We start from the raw sequence: 11,250 nt of genomic DNA on the forward strand, positions 1-11,250 counted from the left end.
TCTTTCCCTCCAGCACAACTGCGGCCAAGCTGTGCCTCCCCGCATGGGGATCGAAGGTTCAGGGCTAACCAAAGTGCTGAGAATAACCTACAACAATGGACAGAGACGGCTGATCTCGGAGACAACAGGCCCAAACCTGCCTGGCCTGGTCACGATGTGCCTATATCTGGAGCAATTCTACTGCCCAGAGTCCAAGCTGGGTCACCTCCCCTGGCCCAGATTCCCCTAACTGCCCCAGGATTAACTCCTCTCCAGGATGACTGACTACTGTAGCCCAGTTCCTGAGGAGGTCACCTTGACTCTCACCCTACCCCCGGGCCTAGATAAGGCAATCATGATAGAGATTTCTCAAACTGTAGCTTATTTTCTTCTAAATAATTACTTGAGCATGATGTCAACAGTCTAGGTCTATGTGCTTTGCACCAATTTCCATGAAGGCTTTTCTATAATCCTTCCTCCAGAGAAGATCAAGTCTAAATTTTCTCCTGCTGCCTTCCAGGCTCAGGTTCTTATTGCTGGTGAGTAAATGCCTGGACAAAATGACACACACACATTTCTCAAGGGCAAATGATAATTGTCAAGGATTGGAAAGTCAAAATAAAAATTTAAGGAAAACCTTTCTGGATTTCACAGATGCAAGCATGGTCATGCTCCAAAGTTACCCAAGCGAACTTACTGAATGAAATACTTTAAGCATCTGAGATGAAGCACCTGCGTGTGACTTATTTCCCAGTGTCCAGAGCATCTACAGAAACATCTGCAGAACTAAACAGATCTCACAGTGGACTCTTCCAGAACAAAAAGGAACTCTGTTTTGAAGACAATTTTGTTCTTTCACTGAAAGTGCAGAAGCTACTTGCAACTACATTCCAAATGCCAGCTTTTGAGGCGTCAGTGATTTAGAGGGCCATCGTAGAGTCCCTACTTTGACCAAGTCTCTGGCTCATGGGAGGGAGGGAGACTCAGGCACTGAGTGATGGAAACCAGCCTTTGCTGCCTGACCATCATAACAGTCCTGAGAGATGAGATTGGGAGTTAGTCACATTTTGCAGATGAGGAAGTTGAGGTTCAGAGAAGCTAAATGAAGGCTGCATAGTCATTTTGTCATTTAGCTATCACCAAATTCCACACCTTTCAAATCCTAATCTCAGATCCATGTCATAAATACTGTGATCCAAATGTTCCTTATATTCCTCTTGTGTTAATGCATTACCCTCTAGCACAACGTTTTTGGGGTTTGGTAGATATCATCTACTTTTGCCTGCTTGAGTTCTGGACCAAAAAAAAAAGATAGGACCAGGAATAAGACTTTGGGTCTGAAGGCCAAAAAGATTGGCTCACGGGACATTCCTGAATGAGCCAGGTTTGCCCACAGTCACAGGTGGCATTGACAATGACAGGCATCCCTGTAGGGGCCTCCTCTTGTGAAACTTAGGGCACGGAGGAGCCAAGAAGAACTCCCAAGAGAAAGCTAAAGAAAGAGACTGAGCCTTGAACGCTCAGCTTCTAGATCCAAATGCACTAAGCACACCTGCAGCCAAAGCGGGGCGAGGGGGAAGGAGGACAGAAATATTATGCTAATGGGTATCTTACCATGAAGTCAGAAAAAGAGATTCCCCCTTAACACACAGACCTTAATGTCTGCACTTTCTTTGTCCAACCCATTCTGCTCATTAATGCCAGATACATCTTTCTGAAGCATCACTGTTTTTACTGTAGAATTTCCCTGACTACAACATTCATGAGTCCTCATTGCTGCCTGCATCAAGCCCACGTCTGTTCTGGACTCCCTCCTGGGCCCTGCAGCCGATTTACCACTGATTCCCGGCCCGGCCAGGCCTTCCACTATCCCTACACAGCTTTTGCTCATTCTTATATTTTACATATTTCCTTTTTTTAATTTTTATTTTTTTTTCACCCCACATGAAGTACCTTCCTTCCATCTCTTCTCTACCTGCCAGAGTCTGCCTGTCTTTCTCATCCTGGATGATGACAGAGCTCTTCTGTGAGACCTTCCTGGCTGCTCCGGCTCACACTAATCTCTCCCTTTTCTCATAGTTCTTTCAGTCCTTCTACCTAGTTCTCTAGGGGTAAGATCATAGTTGTTGTTGTTGTTGTTGTTGTTGTTGTTGTTGTTCTTCTTCTTCTTCTTCTTCTTCTTCTTCTTCTTCTTCTTCTTCTTCTTCTTCTTCTTCTTCTTCTTCTTCTTCTTCTTCTTCTTCTTCTTCTTCTTCTTCTTCTTCTTCCTCTTCTTCTTCCTCTTCTTCTTGTTCTCCTTCTTCTTCTTCTTCTTCTTCTTCTTCTTCTTCTTCTTCTTCTTCTTCTTCTTCTTCTTCTTCTTCTTCTTCTTCTTCTTCTTCTTCGTCATGGGCATTAGAACTAAATTACTTTAGAGCAAGATTCATGTCCTACCCTTGGTATCCCCATTTGTCATATTTGTCTTTCTGGTAACTAAACCAATTCTCTCCTTATTATGGGGGAAATACAAATTATGTGAGTCTCGGTGGAAGACAACTGCCCTCCAGTGGAACTGAAAAGGCCAGAAACTCTTTCTCTCCCTGCCCAGCAGATACATGCAGTCGCACAACCTAAGCTTAGCCGGCCTGGAACTTTGAATTTGCAGAGTACCACCGGCAGACACAGGCCAAGTACAGGTTCTAGGTCCCTGCACTGGCCGCACGTCCCGGAGCCCCCGGAGCTCCCGCAGCCCGGCAGCAGCTCCAGCTCTGGCGCCCCAGCAGCCCCGAGCCCAGGACCTTATTGCCTGAGGACCCAGCCCTGGCCTCTACGAGAACGAACATATTTGTTCGTACTAACAAATGTTAGAAAATTGAGCTCCTTTCCGCCTTGGAGCTAGCAGACTCCAGTGACGGCTCAGAAGGGGCTCCAAGTTCTTGGGTGGGAGTTTTGCTCCCTGTTGAGTGTGATGAAATGTTGAACCCCGCCTTCCAGCTTTTTAAAAAAATTTTTTTTTAAACCAAGGATGTTTGTTGAAATAAAACATGGAGTCTGACGGAAAAAAAAAAAAGGAGCTGACAAATTGTTCAAGGTGATGATGGTGGCATCGCCGGTCTAGCATAGGGATGGTTGGTTATCTAGTGAAAACTGCTGTTGGTGGCAGCACAGGAATGAGTCAGGAATGATGTCCTTACCTGACTGATTCTGTGCCACCACCTAATCCATGTTTCTGCCTGGATTCCTTTGATGGATCCTGCTCATTTTATTAGTCTGGTTCTCTCCAGCTTTTCTGCCAATTCTCTGAGCCTGTTGATAGCTTTTTAATAAATTTCAAGTTCATGAGAGTTGGTTTCTGTGGCTTGCAGTCAAGAATTCTGTCTGCCACACTTGGGATGGTCTAGCCCGTGCTGAGCTCAGTTCAGAAGTACTGGCTGTACTTGGACCTGAGTCAAACGATCTAGAACCTCTATTGGGAGCTTGAGGTCAGATTGTGAAGAGCACTGAAATCAGGCTAAAGAGTCTGCAAACTAAGGTGGTTTGTACCACGGAATAGCAATCATTCGAAGAGTGAAAGACTCGGCCAACGAATTCACTTACATTTTCAATTTGTTTGAAGTAGTTTTCTTCTAGAGTTGATGGTATGACTGGCGATGTGTACACATATGCTGTAGTGTGAGCCTCGTCCCCAGATTCCTCTCTACGAGAGAATTGGGTAATTGGATTTGGGAATGTGCTGATTATTTAGCTTCAGAAATTTATATTGCATGTTTGAATATGAAGATCAGATTTGGAGATCTGGGGGGCCCTAGTGCTGAGGGCTGCCTAAGGTTGGGTCTGGGATTTGAATTTTTTAAGCATTTAATTTTATTTTATTAGTTTCAAGTATACGGTACACTGACTAGATGTTTACATAGTTTATGAAACGACACCTTGATTACTCAATTACCCATCTGGCTCTACCCTCCTTTCAAGCTAAGAAGTTAGCCTGTTACTCGTTCTTAGCATCTGGCAGAAGACACAAGCCTCCTGAGTCAGAGATGAAGAACTTTATTATTCCTGGCTCATACTTACACTAAAAAGCTATTTGTTGTTTATGTCAAATTAAAATTTAACTTGGCATCCTGTACTTTTATTTGCTAAAGCTGACAAACGCAGGCGCAAACACTGCATGAACACCAGCAGTGTTAGTTGGTGTTATCTGTGTTAGTTGGTGGTCAAAGCCTTGCGTCCTTGGCAGACCTGGTACACAGGACAATGACAGACCCATGGGGACAGTAGCAGCAGCATTGGAGGGTGGCTGAGGAACTGCAGGCTCCAGAAGCAGACAGGCTTTTCACTGGTAGCCGTGTCCTCGGCTGCTGGTGGCCTGAGCCAGCAGCATGGCTCCTCCTGTAGCACCGGCCCTGCCTCAAGCAGCTCAGCACCAGTGTGGGCCGGGGCTTCCAGGCCAACTCCCTTGATGTTTGGGTGACAATTCTCTTTCTCTTTTACTCTCCTAGTCTCCCTTTCACTCCCTTATTCCTGACCCTTCCATCCAGTACAACACATTTCAAACTAATTTTCTGCGTTATATTCCTTTTTGGATTATTTAGAGTGATGCTTATTTTCCTGGCCAGACGAGGACAGATACAGCTATGGTGATGGCTTCCTGATAAATAAGCTTATCAGGATAGCCCAGTGCTCAGCATGTAATGAGTGAATAAGAAATGCTTACTTAAAATGAATTAAATTATTGCTGGAGATTCATAGGTAGAGACACAGGATAACATTATCCTAAAATAAATGGGAATCAGGTCATGGGGGATGTCACAGGAGAACATTTTTGAGCCTATAAAAAAAGGTGGTGTTAGATAAGACGTTATGTATAGCTCAGAAGTAAAGGCAGTTGGGAGATAGATTATTGGACTGAAAGAGCTTATTTTATTTTCATTACATTTTCATTTGTAAGGTCGATCATAGGATCGAAGTGTTCATCTCTTCTAGAAACCTCCCCAAATGATAAAATGAAATACAATATTACATTTATAGGAGAAAAATATTTTAACACTATGAGCATAAAAGTAAAAATGAATATTCTGCAGTCACCGACTCAACAATATTTATTATGTGTTATGTGCAAAGTACAGGGTTTTAGGAATGTTTTACTAGAGTAAAGTGGTCTTTCAAATGTAGTATATCAGTGTAAATTTAATGATGCTCGAAGGGATCTTAAAACATCCCTCTTGGAACCTATGTGTTTGGTTCCTCAGTCTCTCTCAAGCATAAATCCTCAGAGCTAATTGCATGTGGGATATGGGTTGGGAAGCTAAGAGACCAACTATTATCTACCTTGTTATTTGGTGTGCTAATAAATATTGCTTTATTTCATTGCTCCTGTTTCAGGAGCCGCTAGGGGAAGAGCAACAGCCTCCCATTACAAAGAGGGGATTCTGGAAAAAAATCTCACTCAAATTGTAGCTAGAGAAACCGTGCAGGAAGATTTAGTGGTTCCAAGTTACCGAGTCTCTGACTTTAGGGATCTGTGGTGCATTATTCATTAACAGAGTTGGGACTAATTGCTACTCCTATGTGTCTCTCCGTGACAGTTAATTTTATGTGTTAATTTGATTGGGTCACAGGATGCCTAGATATTTGCTCAAACAATATTCTGGGTGTATCTGTGAGGGTATTTTTTGATGAAATTAATATATGAGTCAGTAGACTGAGCAAAGTAGATTGCCATCTCCAGTGAGGGTGGGCCTCATCCAATCAGTTGAAGGAATAAATAGAACAAAAAGGCTGAATAAGAGGGAATTCCTCCTGCCTGAATGCGTGAGTCGGGACTTTGGTCTTTTTTGGCCTTTGGACTCAGACTGAAACATCAGTTCTCTTTGGTTTCCAGCTTGCCCACTGCAGATACTGGGATTTCTCAGCCTCTATAATCGATGAGCTAATTCCTAATAAAAAATTCTCTCTGTCTCTCTGTCTCTGTCTCTCTGTCTCTCTCTCTCTCTCTCTCTCTCTCTCACACACACACACACACACACACACACACACACGCACACTCACTCTACTGGTTCTGTTTCTTTGGAGAACCCTGAGTAATACATTCTCTAAATCAAACTAAAAAAGGTTGGGAAGGGATGCAAGGAATTTAAGTAAAGGTTGTCCTACCTCAAAGAACTTAAAATATGGGGAGACAAAATAGAAACATACAAAAAGTTAAATAACACTATAATTTAAGTAACTGCTGAAATACTAACACAAAAGCTATCAAAAGGCAGTACAAGAGCCCCTCAAGTGGAAAGTACAAACAAGTACATACCGTTCATGCAGATATCATCAGAGAAGCGTTTTTGGAGAAGTTAGGGTTTAATAGGTGTCACAAGGACGAGAAAGACAAGAGAGAGTTTTCTATGTATGCATGTGGAAAAGGAAATTGTAGCCTGGTAATGAGTAGAAAATTCTGAGAGAAGTGTTGACTCATTGCAAAGAAAAAAGGAGAAATAAGATTGAAACGCAGGCTGAGTTAAGATTGTGGAGGGCACTGAAAACCAGTCTGCAATTAATTTTATAGACTTTATAGTGAAGATTTGCCTTCCAAACAATACTCCAGAAAAATTAGTGATTAGTATCCCCCACTAAAGGATGTGTCTACTCGAATTTTCAGAATGTGAGTGCCTTGTTTGGAATAGGGTTCTTTGCAGGTGTTATTAGCTTAGGATCTTGAGATCATCCTGGATCAGGTTGGACCCTAAATCCAATGTCAAGTATCCTTATAACAGACAGAAAAGAGAAGACAGACATACAGAGGGATGTGAAGATGGAGGCAGAGATTGTAGTGATGCAGCTATAAACCAAGGAACATCAAGAATTTCCAGCAAGTACAAGAATCTAGGAAAGATTATGAAACAGATGCAGTGGGAGTGTGCAGGTAGATTATATAGGACAATAAGCCTAGAGGTAGAGCAACTAGTTAGTAGAATATTTTGACAGCCCAAGTTATTTCTGTGAGCTCTACTTGATCAACAATCCCTGTGTTGATTTCTCATAAACTCTCTCTACATGGCATAAATACTACTGGTTAAAAGAAAAAAGAATAGTCAGAATTTCAGGTATCATAAAATCTAAATCCCAACTGAAAATTAAAAAAAATGTTACCTAATGCTTGTAATTATTTTTGTGATGGTTAATTTTATGTGTCGATTTGAGTGGGACATAGGTGCCCAGGAATTTGGTCAAATATAATTTCTGGGGGTGTCTGTGTGGGTGTTTCTGGAAGACAGTAGCATTTGTATTGGTGAACTGAATAAAGCAGATGGCAGGTGGGCCTCATCCAATCTGTCGAGGGCCCAAATAGAACAAAAAGGTAAGGAAAGATTTGATACGCTCTCTCCACCTGATCGCTTGAGCTGGGACATCAATATTCTCCTGTCCTCTGCTCTCCTGGTTCTCAAGCCTTCAGTTCCAGGCTGGAATCTACAATCTACACCATCGGCTTTTCAGCTTTCAGGCCTGTGAATTACTCCGCTGGCCTTCTTTGGCCTCTAGCTTGCGGAAGACTGATTGTAAAACTTCTCGGACTCTATAACTGTATGAGTTAATATCTTATAATAGATCCTTTTATAATAATATAATAAATCTTTATATATATACATCCAATTGATCTATTTCTCTGGAGAACCCTGACTAATGCAGTTGTGTTTAACTAAATGCGAGATGATATCTTTGAATGGATGAATCCTTAAGGACCAACTCCTACGAATAGGCCTATTTTGGCCCCTCCTCCTTTTTCGTGCAGCCCATCCCCATGGTCATTCTGGAGGCATCTACCGAGACCTCCTACAGGAGTTAGGATGGAGCCTCTGTGACCTGGGACGAGGAAAATAATGACAATGGCCCAGAAAAATAATGATGTTTCTGACATCTACAACTACCTTTTTGAGGACTAGGAATTGTTCTGAACATTCACAAATACCATTGCATTTTATTCCCCCAGTGACTTTGTGAAATGTGTTACTATCCTCTTATTACAGAGGAAGGCATCCGGGCTTTGAGAGATTAACAGACTGGTCAGGGTCACATATCTGATAATGACTGCCAGAATTAGAATCTAAATTTGTCCAACTCCAAAGGCTTGTCTAACTCTTATCCATTGGTCCTGTGAGTAATCTTATAACTATGGAATTGCAGAGCGTTAATGCTGGAAGTGCTGTTGGAGATCATCTGGTTTGGGGGTGAGGTTTGCTCACACACCAAGGCCTCAGAGTGTGGTTTCATCTGATCTGGCACCAGGATCCAGGGCTTACCAGTAAAGACATATTCTGCACAGTTTAGTTTTGCAAAAGCACAGGGAGGATTTAATGGCATTCATTTTTCTTTTAAGAGCGAAGAGCTTTCTAGGAAAAATAGCAGCCAATTCAAAGGTCAAGGCTGATGCCTTGTGGGAAGAGCAGGACAGATTGATTTATGGGAATTGGAACAGAAAATGTGGTTTAAGAATGACAATGAGGAATAAAATAATGTAGCTTGGCTGATTGTATTTCAGTGCTTGTTCGTGTAAGCCTGGTTAGGGAGGCCTAAGAGAATGTTCAAGTCATTCAGGGAGACTGAGACTGTCATTTACAAGAAAGATAGCACATTTAAAAGCCAGAATAGGGGAAGAAAAGAACTCTTTAGTTAGTATTAAAACTGAAACCCCACTAAATTTATTCACCAGTCAACAGATGTTTTTGAGCTATCGCTATGTGACAGGCACTGTACTAGATACAGAGATGCTGCTACAAGAATTCTGATGGACATGGTCCCCGCCTGCACGGAGCTCACAGGCTAGACAGGAAGACAAATAATTACAAAAATTGGCTGAATAATTACAAATTCATTATATAATTATAATTTAACAAGTGCCACCAAGAAGTATGGGATGCTACCAGACTGTATGCTAAGAGGATCTGACCTAGTCTTGGGGTTGAGGTGAAGCTGAGATCAGAAGAATGAGTAGACAGAGGCAGAGTAGAGAGGGAGGAGCTTTCTAGATGAAGGCAGGAGAGAGTGGGTGAGTTCAAGGCGTGGTAATGCAGAGCGACTAGAGAGCGAGGCGAAGGGGAAGGGAGGCCTGTTCAGCTGGGGACTTGTTCAGGACTTTGTATTTCATCCTAAGAGCAATGAGAAGTCATCTGAGGATTTTAAGCAGGGAACGTCATGACTGATTTGGCAGGAGACCACACAGGGGTTTGGCCCAAATCCTCATTATTAGTGACTAGTTGTCACTTCCTCGTCCTTTTTGCCTAAAAGTCTTGGAAGCCCCATAGGAATAGCTGTAGACAAAATTGGGTGCCAGTTTTCTGGATCCTGACCACATCCTCAATAGAATCATAGCCTTCACCTATACTGCAGGGTGGCGGGAGCATCTGCTCAGGGACCTGTGACATGTTCAGTGTTGTTCTTCCTGGTCCTGCCAGTGTGGAACCAGATGCTCTTGTCTTTGATAAATTCCCATGAGAAGAGAGTGGGCGTTTGTGGTAGGGAAGCTCTTGAAGGAAGAAATAGTATTGTTGGGGACAAGCCATTGATTCTAGGACCACAGTGAGTTGGCCTGGACAATCACTTTCTGTAGGGCGTTTCCTCCCAAGAAGGAGGAGAGATCTGGCCCTGGGGAAACAGAGAGTCCATTTGAAGGCCTCAGTGGGCTCAGCTCAGATAGAGCTCCAGAGTGCAAGCTTTTAAAGTTGGGGAAGGCTCTGGCATTTATCTCCCTCATCTCTTTATTTCTTTATATTCTCTTTAAGCCGTCAGACAATTTCTTAATCTGGTACTCCAGAAGGAAGAAATTTAGATGGTTACTACTGTAGTACAGAAATTTTAAAAAAATAGACGTTTATGTTCCTGATAAGCTAGTTATGTCCAGAAATCGAACTCACAGAGTAGCATGGCTTTCTAGAGAGGCGTGGTATAGAAGATAGATACTGAGACACAGGCTTGGTGGCATCTGGGACAGAAGGGGACAGAAGCAGCACAGAGCTTAGACAACCTTGGAATTTGTTTTCTACTTAGAGACTGACTGGAATGATAGCAAATATTCATATAGTGCTTTTTATATGTCAGGCTACCTATGTGTCTAAGCTCACATATATTAGCTCATTTAATTCCTACAATAACCCTACTAAGTAGTTGTTATTATTATCAATCACACTTCCCAGATGAGGAAACTAAGGCACAGAGTAGACACTTCACTGTCCATTAGAGGCAGAACTATGATCTGATCTCAGGCAGTTGGATACCGAAGGCCATGATATCAAACACTCTACTATATGTCTCTCTAGAATGAGGAGCTGGGACTGGGCTTGTGGTCATCCATTTTGTAGAGTGCTTCTTATAAATGGTAGATGCCTTATGTCTTAGTTTATTTGGGCTGCTCTAACAAGACTCGGTAGCTTATAAACAGAAGAAATGTATTTCTCACAGTTTCTGGAGGCTGTACTCCAAGATCAGGAGGGTGCCACCGTGTTTGGGTTCTGGTGCAGGCCTCCTTCCAGGTGTAGACTACTGACTTCTTGCTGTGTCTTCACATGCTGGGAGGAGAGAGAGAGCTCTCTGGGGCCTCTTTAATAAGGGCATTAATCCCATTCTTGGGGGCTCCACCCTCATGACCTAATCACCTTCCAAAAGCCTCACCTTCTAAAAACATCACCTTGGGCATTCATAAATGTTTTGAGAGACACTAACATTTATTTTTTATTAATATTTAAAAAAAATTTTAAATTATTTTTTAAACATTTTATGAACATTAAGTGCAAACATTTTTTTGGATATGAGTTTTCAAGTCCTTGGGGTAAATACCCAGTAGAAGGATTGCAGGATTGTATGGCAGATCAATTCTTAGTTTTTTGAGGAACTTCCATGCTGTTTTCCACAGTGCCTGTACCAATTTACAGTCCCACCAGCAGTGTATGTAAGGTTCCTAATTCTCCACATCCTCTCTAACATTTGTTATTACTTGTCCTGTTGATTATAGCCATTCTAATAGGTGTGAGATGGTATCTCATTGTGGTTTTGATTTGCATTTCCCTAATAGCTAGCGATGCTGAGCATCTTTTCATAAATTTTGGCCATTTGTATGTCCTCTAGGGAGAAGTGTCTGTTCACATCCTCTGCCCATTTTTTGATTGGATTGTTTGTTTGTTTTTTTTGTTGTTGTTGTTATTGAGTTGCATGAGTTCTTTGTATATTTTGAATATTAGGCCCTTGTTGGAGGAGTTGCATGCAAATATATTTTCCCATTTGGATGGTTGTCTACCTTGTTGATGGTTTCTT

Source organism: Pteropus alecto, unplaced genomic scaffold (assembly GCF_000325575.1).
Source record: "Pteropus alecto unplaced genomic scaffold, ASM32557v1 scaffold166, whole genome shotgun sequence".
NCBI lineage: Eukaryota > Metazoa > Chordata > Mammalia > Chiroptera > Pteropodidae > Pteropus > Pteropus alecto.